General features: G+C 44.8%; 1 long non-coding RNA gene across 1 annotated transcript in view; it reads right to left on the bottom strand.

Moving 5' to 3' along the window:
* Positions 1-1,363: 1,363 nt before the first annotated feature.
* The window catches only part of LOC109285940 (uncharacterized), a 43,006-nt gene continuing 26,149 nt past the window's right edge, over positions 1,364-18,220 (bottom strand). Inside the window, exon 3 of the long non-coding RNA XR_002093840.2 lies at positions 1,364-2,783. This is a non-coding gene — a long non-coding RNA (uncharacterized LOC109285940). The remainder of the gene's footprint in view (positions 2,784-18,220) is intronic.

Here is an 18,220-nt window from a genome sequence, read left to right as displayed (position 1 = left end):
AGGTCAGTGTTTTCAAATGTGAATATCACTTCCATCTGCTTAAGAAGAGCAGGGTCTGACAGTAGGAACATAGGCTGCCAGGGAGTGGAGAGCACTGGCTGGTGCACCCCTGAGAAGCACAGGTGGCACTTCCACTTTGCTGCCAGTGCTTCTGGTTTGTCGCTGGTGGCGATCGGCTGCTGGGACTCCCTGCCCCCATCAGCGATTGGCAGCTGGTGCCCCCACAGAGTCAGGAGGCACCAGTTGTCCATGAAGAGGGAAGGAGCTGCAAGAGGAAGGTTTTTTTTTGGGGGGGGGGGGGGGGGGCAGAGGACAAGAGGGCTACCTGACCTCCCCAGATTTATTTTTCTTGCTTTAATAGTGGGAAGGAGACAAATTCAAGGCAAACCTCCAATAATTAGATTGGGGTTTGTTTGGTTTTTTGCAATGTAGGATGGACCTAACTATATATTTAAAAAACAGTGTATTTATCCTATATGCAAAGTTGTGGTATGTTATGGATATAACCTGCTTACATAACAAAATGGAATTGTGTTTTTAATAGTGTTATGGGCTAACCACATGGCAAATAAAGCAAATATTGCCTTTTCCCCTTGTCTTTTCAGGGATCATCATTACAGATCCCCTTCTTAGTCCAATTGACCTTCAGTAGACCAGTCAAAGATCATCTTAAAAATTGTAACTGCATCTGGTATTGTACTTTGGAAAAGGAAAAAAAACAGACAAATAATTAGACTTTATGCTTGAGGTTGCAATCTTTTTCACAGATCAGCTTTGAACTAATCAGTTTAATTCCAAAGTCAGTTTGCTTATAAATTCAAGTTGGAGAACATTTATTCCAGGCACATACTTTAAACAGTAACAAAAAGCTCTGAAAATATAAAAAAGCTGTAAAAATAAATTTTCTATTGCCATAGTTTTTAACATAAATTATACTTTTATAAATAATTTACTACAGTGCAGCTTCATCCTTACATAACAAATTTGTCAGCAAGGACCCCATACCAGGCAGACACAGTCATAAAAGCTGTGTCTAAACTTGTCTGTATTGTGCTTTCCAGCTTGGTTCCACTGTTCAACCCAGGCAGCTTGCTTGGCACTGAATAGTGTGAATGCATTTAATTACAATCTGACATGTGTATTCCTGAGAAACAAAAGGCTGTGAACTGAGGGTGATGATTAACTGTTCTACCAGATAATTGCTTAAACTACTACTTATATTATGCTGTATTATCTCTTTTGAACAAAGTGATTATTGGCCCTTTGTGTAGCGATTATACAATGTAAGTGCAATCTTGCTGTTTTAAATGTTAGAGTTTATGTTTAATGTACTTTTATTTGTAATGAGGGGTGCAACTTTAGGTTTTCTTTAAAGGTTTATTCTTACAAATGAAAAAGATGAGGCATGGTTCAATTTTTGGGGAATGTTGGAAGTGAAGGTTTTTCAAGTCACTTTATCCCATTGAAAAGTATGGCATCTTCAATTTCTAGAAATATATGTTAACAGCACATCTCCTATAAGGGCCAGATTCCATAAGGAGCAATAAGAAAGAAACAATCTGATTATGAGTCTTGGCAGGTAGGTAGTTTTCAGTCTAAAATAAACTTCTTTTTTCTTGGTTCACATAGAATCTATGCTGTTAGCCTAATGAGGCCTATTGCTGACATACCACAGTTTCTTTGCTCAGTGGTGTTCATGTCTATAACAATATTCATCATGTGACCTCATGGTTTCTTTTCAGTTTTGATCAGCAATAAGGTAGGTCTCCAAACTCACTCTTCAATTCATGGACTTATTACCATGAACTAAAAACAAAGCTGTCTCTCCACCCAACACAAGAACAGAGAAAAAATGATCAACACAGAGTTATTAGCTTCACAGTTACAAGACAGCTGTTAGGCTATTTCACCCCTCCTTCCACTGGTACTACATGGCAATGTGAACTGGCATTATATTACTGTTATATTTCCTGAATATTAAAGCTTCCATCATATTACTGAAAGGCACTTCCCAGGCTGAGATGAAAGAGCTGCCTACGGTACATGTTAAAATAACATGTGGTGTGACTTCTCACCATTTCTAGGATCCTTAATCCTGCTTTCATAAGTGACCTCCTAAACAAGGATCATCAACATATTGCAATGGACTGCCAAGCCAAGGGGCTTTGCCTATGCTGTGCCTTGGCAGGGAAGTGTGGGAATGGTAGGTGAGCAAAAACAATTTATACATAGTGGTTTTTTGAGGTGTTTTCCCTAGTAGTTAAGGCAGTTGCTGAGGATAGCTGAGAGACCCAGAGTCTAGGATCATGACAAGGATTTGAACTCTAATTTTCCACATCCAAGAGTAGCAACCTAAGCATCAGGCCAGAGACCAGGCAAGAGTCAAAATGCCATTATGTTGAAGCTAAGGTGCTTGGCAGCCATGAGGAGAGTGTTATGAAGGCAGTAGGTGAACAAGCAAGTAGAAGCCACTTTGTCAGGGAAGCAAATGCTGTCCTGATGGGGAGAAAAATGAACACTTGCTTCCAATGTTGTTGAGGAATTTTACATTAGAGTCAACGGAAAAGAAAAAATCCGCACAGCATTGGAGGCAGCAGTCAGGTGTCTTCAGATGATGCCCCATCTGCTTGAAGCTTTTTCTCCATGGGACCAGGATAGATTCCTGGACTGCACTATATCATTGAAAAGACACTGAATGGCAGTCCACATTACAGTACTTCTTCATTCAGGAGAAGCCTCTTGGCAGCCAGGACCCAGAAACCATACCAGGAAAGACTTTATACCTATGTTTGCAGAGAGAAAAAAGAAACCTTAGCACACTAGTAGAAGCAAACCAAAAGGCCTCTGTATCAGGAACACCAAACAAGTGTGTAATATTTGGCATTCTCAAGACCTCTACCATTAGCACAACCCACCTTGTGAGACACTGGTCGATTCTCTCCACCGGTAAATCCTTCTAGAAATCACTTCTTACCACACATTCAACATACATAGATAAGCAGTGTAGGCATGACCATGAATTGTTTTCAGAAGTACAAAGCTCAAGTACCTTGAAGGCCACAGTCCCCTCTCATTTCCTTTAATGCAACTTCACATGGCCAGATCTTGCCCCGTAACTAAAATGTTATTCCCATATTTACAGTAGCATGATTCCAACTGCACATCCATGCATGTGATACACTGGGTGTTGAGTCATTAGGAAAAATGTGTAAATAGCCTTGAGAATTGAGCCAGAACCTAGCACTCCCTCCCTCCCTCGCTCCCTCCCTCCCTCCCTGCCTCCCAGGAAAGGATTAACCTCTCCACAGCCACAGATACAGGTTCCCTTGTACTTCCCTTCCTCCTTCAGGCTTTCTGACTTTTCCCCTCTCACCTACTCAGTGTGCTAGTATCAGGTAGGGGGGAGTGGAAGGTGCTCACAGACATGTCTACTCCCTATTTGGGTGATTAGGATGTTATGTTGAGACATCAGCCCCGGGCCTCCTTGCAGTTGGTCTCTCATGTCCTGGGCAGCTGCTAACTAGGCTATTCATGGAGAAGGATCATGAGCTTTATGTTGCTGCCCATGCTGATATCTAGCTGCTCAGGTCAGAAATACCGCTAAGATGCATATGCCTTATGTAGGCAGGAGCTGGCAACATTTTTGCAACACAGGGGGACCATTTTAATGGAACATAGTCCTGAGCACAGGTTTCTTCCAGTTCATGCTGCCACTGCTGCAGCTGGAGCCAGATCCAGAGCCACAGTAACCCTTCCCCCTGCTCACTGAAGTGCCCCCAGTAATCCTTCCTTCTCCCCTACCCACTCTCCTCCTTCCCAAGTCTCCAGGCTAGATAATATGGCTCTGAGAGACAGATGTGACCTGTGAGTCATATCTTGCTAACCCCTGTCTTATGTGGTCAGAGAGAAAGTAGAAGTCCAAGCAAAAAGGGGTGACTTATTACAGGTTCCCTACTAGAATGAATAGAGTCCTGGTCCTTCTGTGTAAGCAAGGATCTGTCTCTGTAGTTTTCTAAGCACTGCCCTTTGAAGTGAATGGGGGAACTGTGTAGTTCAGAAGGAAGTGGAACGTCTCTCCAGAAGCATGTGAACTATGTACTATACACACCTTACTGAAAGATAGGATGATGAAAAATAGAATGATAGCCTGTGACCTGCTCCCAATTTCCCTCCCTGCCACTTTCTTATTCTGGTTATGCAACTGAAAATTGTTGGCAGTGCTGCAGTACATGTCTAGTGGGTGAAACACAATTTAGCATCCTGGGCCTTTCCCCTTCAAGCTCGACATTCCCCTAACAACTACACAAGGAAGGCCCAGTTCCCCCAACCCTGCACCACACCCCAGGCTTAAGCTTCTCAGCACCCTTGTTTATCTCTCCTCAATCTAGGAGTCTCACATGAGTCTGTTTAGGCCTTCTTCAGCTCAGCAATGGGGTCTAAACCTCCAAGGAAACAGATACGTGCTATACTGATCTCCAACAATGCATTACTATGTATTGTGATAGGCATCCAAAGACAGATGGCATTAGTTCACAATCAGGATAACTCTTGTGTCCCAAGGGCAGTATGATTATGCAGCTCCACTAGCAGAAAAATCAACCAAAAGCTCATTAATTTTAATAGTTGTTCCATTAAATATTTTTCTTTAAATGAAGTACGTAAATCTTATTTCTCTATGTTATATCCTCGCTTCTGGTTTACCACTGAGATACCTATTAATGTCTGTTAACACATTAAATAGCAGTAATGAGCACCTCTAAAAAAGGACAAGGTAAGGAGGAGAAAGAAGAACAAGAGGATTAGAAGTGAGAAAGTGAAAAAACAGAGACAGAGAGAGAGAGAGAAAAAGTATAATGACTACAGGATGTAATGAACTGCCCTTGACCTTAAACTGCTATCCAATCTTCAGATTCTTTTGAGACTTCCAATTGTGCTAAACTGTGTGGTGGTTTTGTTCTATAGGCAAAAGTCCAATTGTATGCCTACAGTTCTGTATGCAGCTATTGCAACTGAATGCCCACAAAGCCATTTAGAGTCCAAACTGGTCATTTATTCACACAGGCAATTAGTTATATAAATATGGGGTATGGACCCTCAGAAATAATGTTCTTATTGCTTTGTTCCCATATGCTTTGCAACTATCTTTAAAAAAAGCTTCAAAACCTCAATAGGCTAGGAAAAATAAGCTTATTTTTCAACTCCTAGATTTCCATTCTGGTTAATTTATTTTTCTTCTCTTTTCTAAACAGGGAATTTTATGCAGAGTTAAGATACTTCAGGTTTGAAGTAATATACTTTCCTTGTTCATTGTTAAATGTTTGTGGTTAGTGTTCTGGTGTTTGTCCAATGTTAAAAAAAATATTGGAGAGTGTAAGTGTATATCTTTGGCATCATTTGGCTTTTACTAATGTGAAGAATAACTATTATTCTTGTGTTTTATATAAATTTCATTCTCCAATAAAAACTATTATTTGAAAAGAATGCTAAAATCTAGAAATTAATTTAGTGTTTCCCAAAGAGTGAGGCACATACCCCATAGCATTGTGAGAAGCATAGCCAAGGAAGCAGACAGATCTCTCAACTGTCCTTCAAAATCTAAGATTTCTTTTAAAATTTTCTTTTGAAAAATTAAGGTAGTCTCTAGCTGTTATTATTGGAAAAATATCAAAACATGGACCTGGTATAATCAAGACAACAATGTCTGCCTGAGTTGACAAAGAGCCTGAAATAACAGCTGTGGACACCAGCAAGGTTGTAAAGGAGTAGCCAAAAAAAGTGTATAAACTAAAATGGGAAGACTGTTATTGAACCACTGAAAGTTGGATACCAGTGACTTCATTTTCACAAAGAAGGGCGTAGCTTTTAAAAATTTGAAAAACCTTTATGTGATGGAGAACCTGGGGATCTCCCTGTAATTCAAACCTAGCACAGGAAGACTCTCTCAGAGGGGAAACATGTTAAAAAGATTTTAAACTAGGGACTGGGGCAGGTTCTAAGTGTCATAACCCAAGGGTATGATTTTGTGTGTGCTTCGGCACTGCAGAATTATTTCCCGCCACGAGGAGCTTTCTTTGCACAGTGCAATTCTCAGTTGCAAAGAGAAAACCCCAGTGCAAAGGAGTTCCCACCATTCGCATGCAAATTTGTGTCCCACTATTGGCCAGTTCTAAATTATTCCCACGTGACGGCTAGCGATTGGCTTGCTTGAGCAGTTTCCGCCCAAGTTGGAGAACTCCAAGGAGAACCCCGCAAGGGAGGACTCCACAACCATCTGGAGGAGGAGAAGGACGACTTCACATCTTGTGAAGAACTCTAAGCGATGCAGAGCCTAACAAATCCAGCGTGTGCCTTAAGAAGGATATAGGGGCCTGATCAACCTCTAGCCTCTCCCCGTCACCACCTAATCCCTCGATGTACCCTCCCCTGTGCGCTCGTTCCACGGAGCCTAGCAAACTTTGTGTGTGTGTGTATCCAGAGCTCTTTCTGAGTTATTTCAAGAGGCTCGAGTTTTTCTACGGGTCTTGTTCGTACAAGTTTTGTAACTGCAACTTAAGCGAAGTTTTCTCCTGCCTGCACCGCGACCATCTACGGTGTAAGTAAAATAATCTTTAATCAACTGCTACGCATCCGTGCCTAATTCTAGTCCGCCGGCCTGCATTCCCCGATCCACATGCCAGGGCTGCTGGCCACAGCCCGCCGCGCGTCCCCGAAGGCCTCAGACTGCTCCCGGCCCGCACATGGCGACGAGGATGGGATCAGGGGAAGGCACGCTGGAGCTAGAATTAGTTAAGAACTGCCCTTGGCGCAGTGGAAAACACCAAGTAGAAAACTTTATGGAACTGGAGCCGCATATCGCTTACCACCAGGTGGGTGGAACGGGTGAGAGGTTTATCAGCGGACGCCTTTCACTGAAGGGAGAAGAGGGAGCTTCGGAAGATGGAGCCCCAAGAGAGAGGGAAGTGTATCTTCACCCCGCGGCATTCGGGTGTGTGATGAGTGATGAGCGGGTCCTGTTCAGGCCCCTCGACACTGTGTCCCTCACCAGAGTCAACCCGTCAGGCGCAGTAAACCCGACCCTCACCCGGGAATGTTCCCATTTTCTAAGATGTGCTCGGGAGAGTGAAGAACCGGTGCTGATAGACCGGTTCGCCCCCTTTATGCTAGCGTCTAGATTGGGGGGTCGCGAGCTTCCATCCGAGCTCCGCGAAGATCTGGAGACGGAGGAACACGCTGCGGATAAGAGGGTGGCCCCAAAATACGACAAGGGGGGAGTGTTAACTGCATCTTTTCGCACTGTAACCGATTTAATGCAGAAGAATTTAAGTTTGAAAGCCCAGCTGCGTATGGCCATTCAAGCAGTCAAAGAAGCGGCTGCGAAAGAAGATCCTGAGACGCCACGCCAAGATGGCACTGAGCAAGAGGGAGACCGCGTGGAAGAACCGGAAGAGAAGGGTGGAGCTTCGGAGAAACCCGCAAGAGTTCGGCCAGCGACCCCGCCCACCGACGCAGCGTCGCTTCTGGCGACCCCGCCCACCGACGCAGCGTCGCTTCCAGCGACCACGCCTTCTTGTTGACGGAAGGGAGAATCGAGCGGAGGAGTGCATCCGCCCCTCCTGCCTGAAGCAATAACAGCAGCAATGACTCCTGAAGTAACAGCTCGTCCTATGGCAACGATCAACCCAGTAACTGATGCACAAGATGAAGTTTGTGCCACCACCAGTCGCATTCGTGCTTGGACGGAGTTACAGGACCTGTACAGAGAATCTGAAATGGAATCTGACGAGGCTATAGTCTCATGGCTGGAACTCATGTCCATGGAGTTTGAGTAATCTCCTTCGTCAGTTGTCACGACTGCGTATCCTGATGGAGCCAAGATTATCTAGTGATCGGGAACGTCAACACCCGATCGAGGCTCAAGGCGCAAGACATCGTGAATCCGATCTTCCATCGCTGCCACAGAGAACACCAGAGAAGCGATATATGTTTGGATTTCTCCTACAGCATTCTGGACTCAATAAGCAGCAACTTCGGATTTTAGGGGACGCAGGCCAATGGCAACTGGCCTATGAGTTAGGTTTCCAGAAGAACTAGATGACGGCTCCTCGACGATTTCATCCAGTTGAGTGTGCAAGAGACGGTTGTCCGGAGTAGCAAACATCTGTATTATATGTTTTAGAAATGATAGTGTGGTTCCATGGAAATTTTGTAAATATTTTGATATACGTTAACTTATCTTTTGAGAGTTTTGTTCACAAATCCGGAATTCAGAGTGTGTGGCAGAGAGAAGCCCCAAGAAGGACAACATCATCGGAAGAAGTGAGGGCTTGACACGCGACTTCACCATGATGCCCACTGAAGCCCTGATCGTGCAGTTCTTTGTTATGAATCTAATTATGTGTATATGTATTTGTGCTGGTTATTATTTGATTCAGTCCCTGGAGGACAAACTTTTTATGTTAGCTAATTTTGTGTTTACCCGTTTAGTTCAACGACCCGTGGTAAGAGCTCTCGATGACCCGAGTAACGAGTGTATGGCATAATTCAGCTGTGCCTTCAGCAAGGGGGGATGTCATAACCCAAGGGTATGATTTTCTGTGTGTTTCGGCACTGCAGAATTATTTCCTGCCACGAGGAGCTTTCTTTGCACGGTGCAATTCTCAGTTGCAAAGAGAAAACCCCAGTGCAAAGGAGTTCCCACCATTCGCATGCAAATTTGTGTCCCACTATTGGCCAGTTCTAAATTATTCCCATGTGATGGCTAGCGATTGGCTTGCTAGCCGTATAAGAGGCTTGAGCGGTTTCTACCCAAGTTGGAGAACTCCAAGGAGAACCCCGTAAGGGAGGACTCCACAACCATCTGGAGGAGGAGAAGGAGGACTTCACATCTTGTGAAGAACTCTAAGCACTGCGGAGCCTAACAAACCCAGCGTGTGCCTTAAGAAGGATATAGGGGCCTGATCAACCTCTAGCCTCTCCCCGTTGCCGCCTAATCCCTCGACGTACCCTTCCCTGCGCGCTCGTTCCACAGAGCCTAGCAAACTTCGTGTGTGTGTGTATCCAGAGCTCTTTCCGAGTTACTTCAAGAGGCTCGAGTTTTTCTACGAGTCTTGTTCGTATAAGTTTTGTAACTGCAACTTAAGCGAAGTTTTCTCCTGCCTGCACCGCGACCATCTACAGTGTAAGTAAAATAATCTTTAATCAACTGCTACGCATCCGTGCCTAATTCTAGTCCGCTGGCCTGCATTCCCCGACCCACATGCCAGGGCTGCTGGCCACAGCCCGCCGCGCGCCCCCGAAGGCCTCAGACCGCTCCCGGCCCGCACACTAAGCAGCCATAGGAATCTCTGGATTGTGGCATCTGGGCAAGGTCATGAAATCTTTAAAAAGCAGTTATCATCATTAGAGAGAGATTGTATTATCAGTGGCCATCTCATAAAGATGGCAGGAACTCCTCAAAACCATAGCGTGCAAAGAACACATAGTTTGTATCTGGCTTGTAAAGTGGGTATTATCCTGGAACAAGGGCAGGAGAAAGGTAACTTGACAAGGATGTTGAGTGGAAAGCTCATCTCTCTCTCTACAAAGCAAGTCCATGTTATCAGAGACAAAGACTGCTTTCAAGGTAAGGTTTGTCTTCTCCTTTGTAACTAGGCTGAAAAATCCCTTGTCTAGTTCAATTTATGAGAAGCATAAATTACAATATGCTAAACTTTAATTCCATTTTCTGCATTTTTAATAAATCTTGTTTTTTTATAATTCTCTATAGACACCCACTGAGAAAATAGGAGAACTCCAGCACCTCCAAGGAAAAATGCTGAAAGATAAAGATTATGCTCACAATCATTCTCTCTTAGAGGGAGTTGGTAGAGGTATCTTCTCCTCCTGAGGTGGACTGCCAACAGCTACAGCAGGTGGCACACAAGGTGAGAAGCAAAAAAGCCAAAGAGGAAGTAAAAGTTGGTGTCAGCACTGGTTTTAAGCACATTCATTTAATTGAATGTGAAATGAATGTTACTCTGATTTGGTATACTGTAACTGTAATCCAAAATGTTAAACCTAAAGCCCCCTCTCTAGCAGTTCCCATGCATAAGGAAGCTTGACTGCAATTGTGAGTCTCACAAAAGAGAAGCCTTCTAAACCTAGTTGGATTGGCAATCCTACTAGATAATGTCAGAACAGAACACGCAGATGAAAAGATTAATACTATACAGAGAGAGAGAGAGAGAGAGAGAGAGAGGGAAGATTATCTTTTATTATAGAGGAATTAAAAAAACTATTCCAGAGGCATAGTAGGGTAGCTCTGTGCCTGGGGAACCCTCAGCACACAAGGTAGTGTGAATTGTGGCTATGCTGATTGTGATGGTATAATCAGTTGCCACTGAGGCAGTGGCTATTTTTGGGCCCTCCCATAGTGGTGAAGCCCAAGGCTACTGAACCAGTCATCTCCCTCCCCCCAACTTAGTTACCCTATTGAACTATGCCCTGAAATATTAAGTAGTAATACATGCATCACATTGTATATTTGTTTTGCTGAGTATTTCTGGAGTATTGATACTATAGCCCCAAATAATTCAGTATCCTGCATAAGAACAGTCTCTGACCTAATATCATGCTTACCCCATTCACTATTATTTTATTCATAGATTTCATGGCTAGAAAGTTGCATTTTGTTCATAGGCTAGAAAGAATAATCTACTGTGCTGGCCTTCTGTGTTTTGACTGCAGTCTCCCAAGACATTGGGTACCAGCCACCATGGAAAGATCCAGCAGAGTGAAACCACATGAAGCATTAGAGCAGAAGTGTCAAACTCATCAGGCCCATGGACCCTCTCCCTTTTGCCCTCCCCCAGCATACTGGTTTCAGCACCTGCTCCAGCTGGTTTGGGATCCATGATGCATGTGGCTTGGACCTTAAATGGGCCACAACAGGCACCACATGCTGCTCAGCCCAGCCAGGGGTAAGTAAAATAGATCTCAAACTGTCCAGAGTAGGCACTGTGTTGCATGCAGTACCTGCCCCAACTGGTCTTAACTACACCCACTCAAGAAACTGTGCCGCACACTGTGCCTACTTCAACAGGTCTGGGACCCATATATGAAACAGTTCTGGAGCTACTGGGGCAGGCAGTGAGTTCTACACAAGTCCTGGAGTGGGTACCACATGTGGTGCAGGCTGAGCTGAGTGGGAACCACATGCAGTGTGGCATCACCTCTGGCCAGTCTGGAATCTACACTATACAGAGCTCCTGGGCTGGATCTGGTCTGTAGGCTGTAGTTTTGACACTCCTGCATTAAAGGAACATGAAGTATTCGGTGCTCACTAAAAGTCATGGTGCAATTTTGCCATTGGAAGATGAAGAGGAAGAGGGATGCTGTGTGAAGAAATGGGACAGAAGTGGAAAAAAGAGTAAGAAACAAAATGAAGAAAATGAAGATAGAGGGCACATGCCCTCTTTAAAGATTCTATTTCACCCTTCTAGGTGCATCTACACATGTCCAGGACTGCACATTTGGCACTGAGCTGTGATTTAGTACTTGCTAAAACAAGTACTAAATGACTGTGCATCACGTGCTAGTACTGCACAGTTCCGGCAGTGCGCAGTTATTTTTAGATGCTACATCGCCATAGTGATGAGCTACGGTGACATAGCACTAGTGTCACGATGTGTGCCTACTGATTCTACATCGCTGTAGTGTCTCATGTAGATGCACCTCTGACACAATATGCATAAAACATCCTTGCCTGAAGTGAGAAAGGGGAAATGAACAATTGTATTCAGTCAGTTTTTGAATGAGGGTCCTGCATGAGTGACATGAGGTTAGTCTGTGCGCTCAATCTGGTGCACAGAGTTGCTTCATTTGACTTGTGGGGCTTCCCATGGGTCTGGACACTTGGCAACAGGATGGGAAGTAGCAGTGTCAATTGCCAAAATCAATGCTGCCACTGCTCCCTTGCTATTAGATTTCCAGACCCAGGGGAAGCCCTGTAGGCCCAATGACATGATTTTGCATGCTGGATCCACAGGCTGGATTTTGTTCACCCTAATATAAAACATGAACTAAAGGACAGGATGAAGGATAATTCTTTATTTGATGTGTTTCACATCATAACAATTGCCAAAAACTTTTACATAAACCATTATTTATGTCATTACTTTATTAATGTATAAATTACTCATCTCTCAACAGTATCCAGGATACTTTATGTAAAATAAATAAATAAATAACCCAAACTGGACTCAACGCCTACAGAGGTCAATATAAAAATAAAGATAGCAAAAATGTAGTTCCAGATAGGGAAAAATTCATGAAAAGTGGAAGGGCAAAATAAAGAAAAAAATTAACCCATCTAAACTGTTTCTACTGCATTTACAAAACAGCCAGAGGAAATCTGGTATTCACTTTCAAGCAGGAGATAGATGAGTTTTTTTAAATAAGCACATCAGGCCTGTTCACATTGGAACTTAAGATGTAGAGACAGAACTGTCTGGTTCATTTCAATGATCTTTAGAAAATAGTGAAATAAGGCCAATTCCTCAGATAACCAAGACATGCATTCTTACATATTCATGTATATTATAGTTTTGTATATACGGGTGCAAATTAGGGCTGTGTGAACTTTTGCCAAGTGTTTTGTTTCGAAGCTGTTTCAACATATTTTGAGCTCGAAAGAGCAAAATTGAAAGGAACAAAAAGCATTGAAACAGCTTTGAAATGAAATGAGGGCATTCAAAACATTTTGAAAGTTTTGAAACGTTTCAAGTTTCAAAGCAGACCGGTAGTGGGAATCAGAGGAGGTCCAGGGCTATGCAGGTCTGAGTGGCTCCACAGCTTCATGTAGCTCAGCCCAGCGGGGAGCACAGCCCTGGCTCTGCCGGCCTCCTGCTTCCAGGCTGAGCTCCTTGGGGCTAGCGGAGCCAATCGGAGCACAGCCCAGTGGTGAGAGATGGGCAGAGCTGGGGCTGCACTCTGCTTCCTGCCACTGGGCTGAGCTCCATGGAGCCTGGTGCTGGGCACAGGCTACATCCAGTGTTGGTCCCAGGTGGCAGCAGCAGCCTCCTATCGCCTGGTGCAGATCTGGGGGCCCATACCCTGGGAGGAGTTTGGCACAGTCCTGCAGTCCTCCCGGAGGTACAGGCCCCCGGATCTGTGCCTGGATGACAGGAGGATGCTGCTGCTGCCTGGGGCCAGTGGCAGCATCTATTTTCCCCAGTGCTGGGTGCGGGCTGTGCCTGGTGCTGGTCCCAGGCGGCAGCGACAACCTCCTGTCATCCTGTGCAGATCTGGGGGACCTCACCCCTGGGAGAAGTCTGACACAATCTGGCAGCCCTTCGAGGGTGTGAGCCCCCAGGTCTGCACCCTGGGTGAGAGGAGGCTCAGGCTGCCTCTCCCACCTGGGACTAGCACTGGATGTGGGCTGCATCCAGCCCTGGACAAGATTGCTGCCTCCACAGCCTGAGTCTCCTTTCATCTGGTGTGCAGATCTGGGGACTTGTACCCCTGGGAAGGCTGCTGGACTGTACCAGACTCTTCCCAGGGGTGTGAGCCCTGAGATCTGCATGTCAGATGAGGGGAGGATGCTGCTGCTGCCTGGGACAGGTGACAGCAACAATTTGCTCTGGTGCTGGGAAAATTTTCTCACACCCAGCACTGGTCCCAGGTGACAGGGCAGCCTCCTCTCATCCAAGGTGCAGATTAAGGAGCCTGCATCCCGGGAGGAGTCCGGCACAGACCCGCAGTCCTCTCAGGGATGCAGGCCCCTGGATCTGCACCCAGATGACAGGATGCTGCCTCTGCTACCTGTGACCAGTGGCAGCATCTGTCTTCTCTGGCGCCGGGTGCGGGCTACGCCCAGCACCGGTCCCAGGCAGCAGAAGCAACAGGAGCGGCAGCGTCTTGTCATCTGGCACAGTCATCCAGCACAGATTGAGGGGCCTACACCCCCAGGAGGAGTCCGGCATGGCCCCATAGCCCTCCTGGGGGCGCAAGCCCCCAGATCTGCATGCCGGGTGAGAGGAGGTTGCTGCTGCCAGCAGATTTTGCTTTCAGGACTTTTAGGTGCAGTCTCTGAGAAACCTGTGCAGCTATCTCCTTAAAACTTGGCAGACTTCATGCCCTCAGAAGAGGCTATTGTCCCTGCAATTTGCATCTGAATCAGGCAACAAACGACAATGCTTTAGGCGTTTTCATGATTCCCCATTATAGCCTATGGGCAAAACGTCAAGACAAGTCAAAACAGCAAAACAGTTTCAAAGAAACAAAATGGGACGATGCTTTGAAATTAAACGAAATGACGGAACAAAACACCATCCCTTTGAAATGGCATAATGGGTGTCGAAACAAAATGATGGTGTTTTGCACAGCCCTAGTACATATGTGTCTTTACATACACAAGCACGCATGTTTTATTGTATCCTATAATTTTATACTTTGTGTATGTATTCACACACATACAAATATCCATGCAAAACTATGTTAAAAATGGTATTTAGGTTGTGAAGTAAAGTTGCCTATATAACCTTAGTTGTGTAATCTTGAATATATTAATCATGATGCAGTCTTTCAACAGGGATCCTAGAGACAATGTTCTTCACTACATAGCTCTAATTCATTTTAAAAGCAGAACCACCCTCTGCCCTGAGCAGGCATGCTATGGGGAAAAAATGTGATCAGATCGTTAAAGACTATATCATAATGCAAGCATCCAAGTAGGTTGTATTAAGGTGGTCCCAGCAGAAAACTAAAATAGATCACAGAGACTGGCATTACACTAGTAGACTCACTAAGTAAAAAAAAAACCTAGGCTTGCCCCTTCAGGATTAATTTTAAGGAAAACCTAGGGCCTTGTTACACCTTACGTCATGTTCTGCAAAAATGTTGACCAATGTTAGTGCTAGCTTGAAACCTTCTCTGACTGTCCCCCACCTGCAGAGCTGGGACTTGCCACTAGAAACCTGGTGAGCAGGGGCAGAATTAGGAACTGTAGCTGTGAGATGCCCCTAGAGGGTTGGTGAGCCAGGAGAGGTTTCCCTGTTTTATGGGTGGGGGTGTGAGAGATCCTCAGATATTGGAGGACTTTAACTTGGGCAACATATATGTGGGGACTGGCACAGAAGCTGGGTAGTGAGGATCAGAAATAATCCTGCCCTGGAGTGGCATAATTTCAAGCTGCATAATGAGTGCTTAAAACCACTTGAAGGTGTTAATGTGTGGACAATCCTGGGGTTAAGAGTTCCAAGAGCTGCCCAAAATTAGTGTGTAACAAGGCTGCCTAGTTAAGAGCAAGTAACTAGTCAGGAAGCAAAAATGGCATGAATGATGTAGCAATGTCTGAGCTAGTGAGGGAAAGAATTAATTGTCCAAGAATTTGGAAACCACCCAGAAAAATAAGTCTGCCAGTCAGACAGTTATATTTGGCTGATTTAACACATGCACACACACATGCACAGGCACACTTCAATACAATACAGTGTTGAAATTGTTTTCACACATAACTAGATGGCTATAGACATCAAATGAAGAATACTTCTTCACTTGTAGTTATTAAAGATTGGTGTGATCATAAAAGCATTAAAGGAAGGATTACCCTAAAATGATGTCTTTACAAGCACAGTGATCTGAAAAACACCAATACTGATGCAATCTAACACCTAAATTTAGAGTCATAACTTAAAAACACTCATTGCACAAAGCAGTTCATCTGACAATTTTTCATAGAGCACTGTGATTGTAAAAACATCATTTTAAGATATTCCTACCTTTGACGTTTTTACTCATAGTCATGGTCTTAAAAACATCCAATGAGGGATAATTCTTCATTTGCAGTTATTAAAAATTGCTATATTCATAAAAATGTCATTTTAGGATAATTCTTAATTTGACCTTTTAATATATATAACTACTCCTTTTCTCCTCTTTAAAAATTTAGTGCAAAAGAACTATGTTAATGGAACTTTAAGGTTCTCATTTAAATTCCCAGGTCAGATTCACACCACTGTCAACATTTTGAAAAGTAGCTAGCTATTCTGGGTACCTGAATTTCTGAGTGTTTAGCCTGAACCACCTTGCCTGGACCTGATTTCCCCACAGAAATCCTGCTCTTGAAAATTGAGTCCCACTGGCACATTCCAGATTGAGAACCCCAAAACTGCAAGACTGAACTTCACTAGCTGCTTTTGAAAAATTAATCCTTACAATTTACATAGCACCTTTAATTCTGTTGTCGTTATTGTTAGAATGGACTCATGATAAACCATGGTCTTATATATAGACAGAGCACATCTTACAATCGTCTAGAATAGAATCTAGTACCTTCAAAATTTCTGGCTTTTGACAAATAAACTACAGGAGAGTTCCTTCAGGGACCACATCGTAGCAGACAGGCTAGGACCAGGCCCTAGGCATGACCGTGATCTTCATGCTAATGTACTGTACAGAGTCTCATAGGGCACTTTTACGCATGCTCCAGGGCTGGGGGGAGGTGGTGCTTTAATTAGAGTGGCTCCAAAAGCCGCTTTAATTAAAGCATCGCAGGATCTTGTGTTTTAGTATCCCTGCACTTCAAAATGGTGGTGGGGGTGCTTGAATTAATATGGGGCACTCATTCACTCAGCTTTAGTTCAAGTGACCCCGCCGCCATTTTGAACCTGCCTACCCAGCCCCCGCCACCACCACCCTCACTGCTGCTGCCACTCTCCGGGCTCAGCTGAGCCCAGAAAAGAGTGGCACCCTGGTGCCAGAAGCAACAACAGTGGAGACTGGGCAGGCAGCTTTTCCTTCGTGCTCCCCTGAGACAACCTGGCAGCCAAAAGAAATGTGTGGGGCAGAGCGGGAGACCCAGGGGTGAAAGAAAACACAAAGTGAACCCTGAGGGGCAGGGGTACCCCCTGATGTGGGGGGAAACAGGGGACCCCCAAGGGGCTAAGGAAAAGCCTGGTAGGGGACAGGGAGGGAGCCACTTGCCCCAGTTAGCCTGCTGCCCCCCAGACCTCCTGCATCAGGCCCACAAACCCCCATCCTCCCCAGATCAGGCCTGCCATCTCCCCCCCCCTCAGTACCCCAGATCCCTGCTTGCTCCCCCTTCCCCCTTGCTTACTTTTGGCTGCTGTGATCCCAGGGGAACAAGCAGGGAAGGGGAACCTGCCTTCCCAGTCCCCACCACCACTGCTACCACTCTCTGGGCTGGCCAGGCACCCACAAGTAAGCTGGGGGACATGGGGATGTGGGTGAGCTGTGAAGGGTTGTGGCCAAAAGAGGAGCTCTGGGGCAGCTAAAGCTCTGACAAAATTGTTCCAGGCATCTCAATAGGGGAATAAATCCAACAGCCACTGACCATGAGGACATGTCAACTATAACCCTTGATTTTGGATATAGGCAGAAAAAACTATTACTGGGAGGTAAAAAAGACAGAAAATTACTGTGTATCAGCTGCTCTGTATTAATTACCTGCTTGTACTCTTATCTCAGCAGAATATGAAAGTTAAACTGCAATAACTTAGCTGTTAATGAAGGACAGGTAAGTTACTGTAGTTTAGAGGTCCCTAATCAGTGCGTAAGAGCGTATATACCAGTAGTTACCCATACCCTATATGTGTCAGGATATGAAGTGTCACATTTCATTCACACAACTACCACCTTTTCCCACCACTTAGTAACTAGCACACTCCCTGCTGCCATATCTGCCTCTCAAGGTGTATAGGGGTCTCAGCCCAGCAGAGGTTCCCTAGACCTGAAGAAGGGTGACTGCACCTGAAAGCTTGCCAAGAACTTTTTTCTAACTACTCAGTTGGTCTAATAAAATATATCTACTCAAAGAACCTTGCCTGTCTCAAGGTTTATAGGGCTTTTCTGTTTTCCTAGAAGAAAAGACCCTCCTAAGCTTAAGTGTAGGGAAGAAAAGCCTCTGTCACTATCTCTGCTATTTCAGACTTCCCTTGTCTGTGCTACTTTGAGAGATGGAAATAAAGCTCCAAATATGAGCCTACAAAGATGGCACTATAGAGGGTAGTGGTACAGGTCCACACAGCCCTGAATTCCTGCAGGGTACTTTAACAGATGGCTTTTGCCTGTAGTACAGTATTCATTAGGCCTGTGCAAAGCTTCGGGCCCTGATTCGACTTGGCGGAGATTCGGCCTGATTGAGCGGCTGAATCTCCAAATCCAAATCAAATCAGGAGACCTTTTAATTTCTCTGAATCAAATCAGAACCCTTCAAATTGAT

The sequence above is a fragment of the Alligator mississippiensis genome, chromosome 3 (genome assembly GCF_030867095.1).
Source record: "Alligator mississippiensis isolate rAllMis1 chromosome 3, rAllMis1, whole genome shotgun sequence".
In the NCBI taxonomy this organism is placed as follows: Eukaryota; Metazoa; Chordata; order Crocodylia; family Alligatoridae; genus Alligator; species Alligator mississippiensis.
The sequence above is the reverse complement of the archived record's forward strand: the minus strand, read 5'-3'. Positions and strand labels throughout refer to the sequence as shown.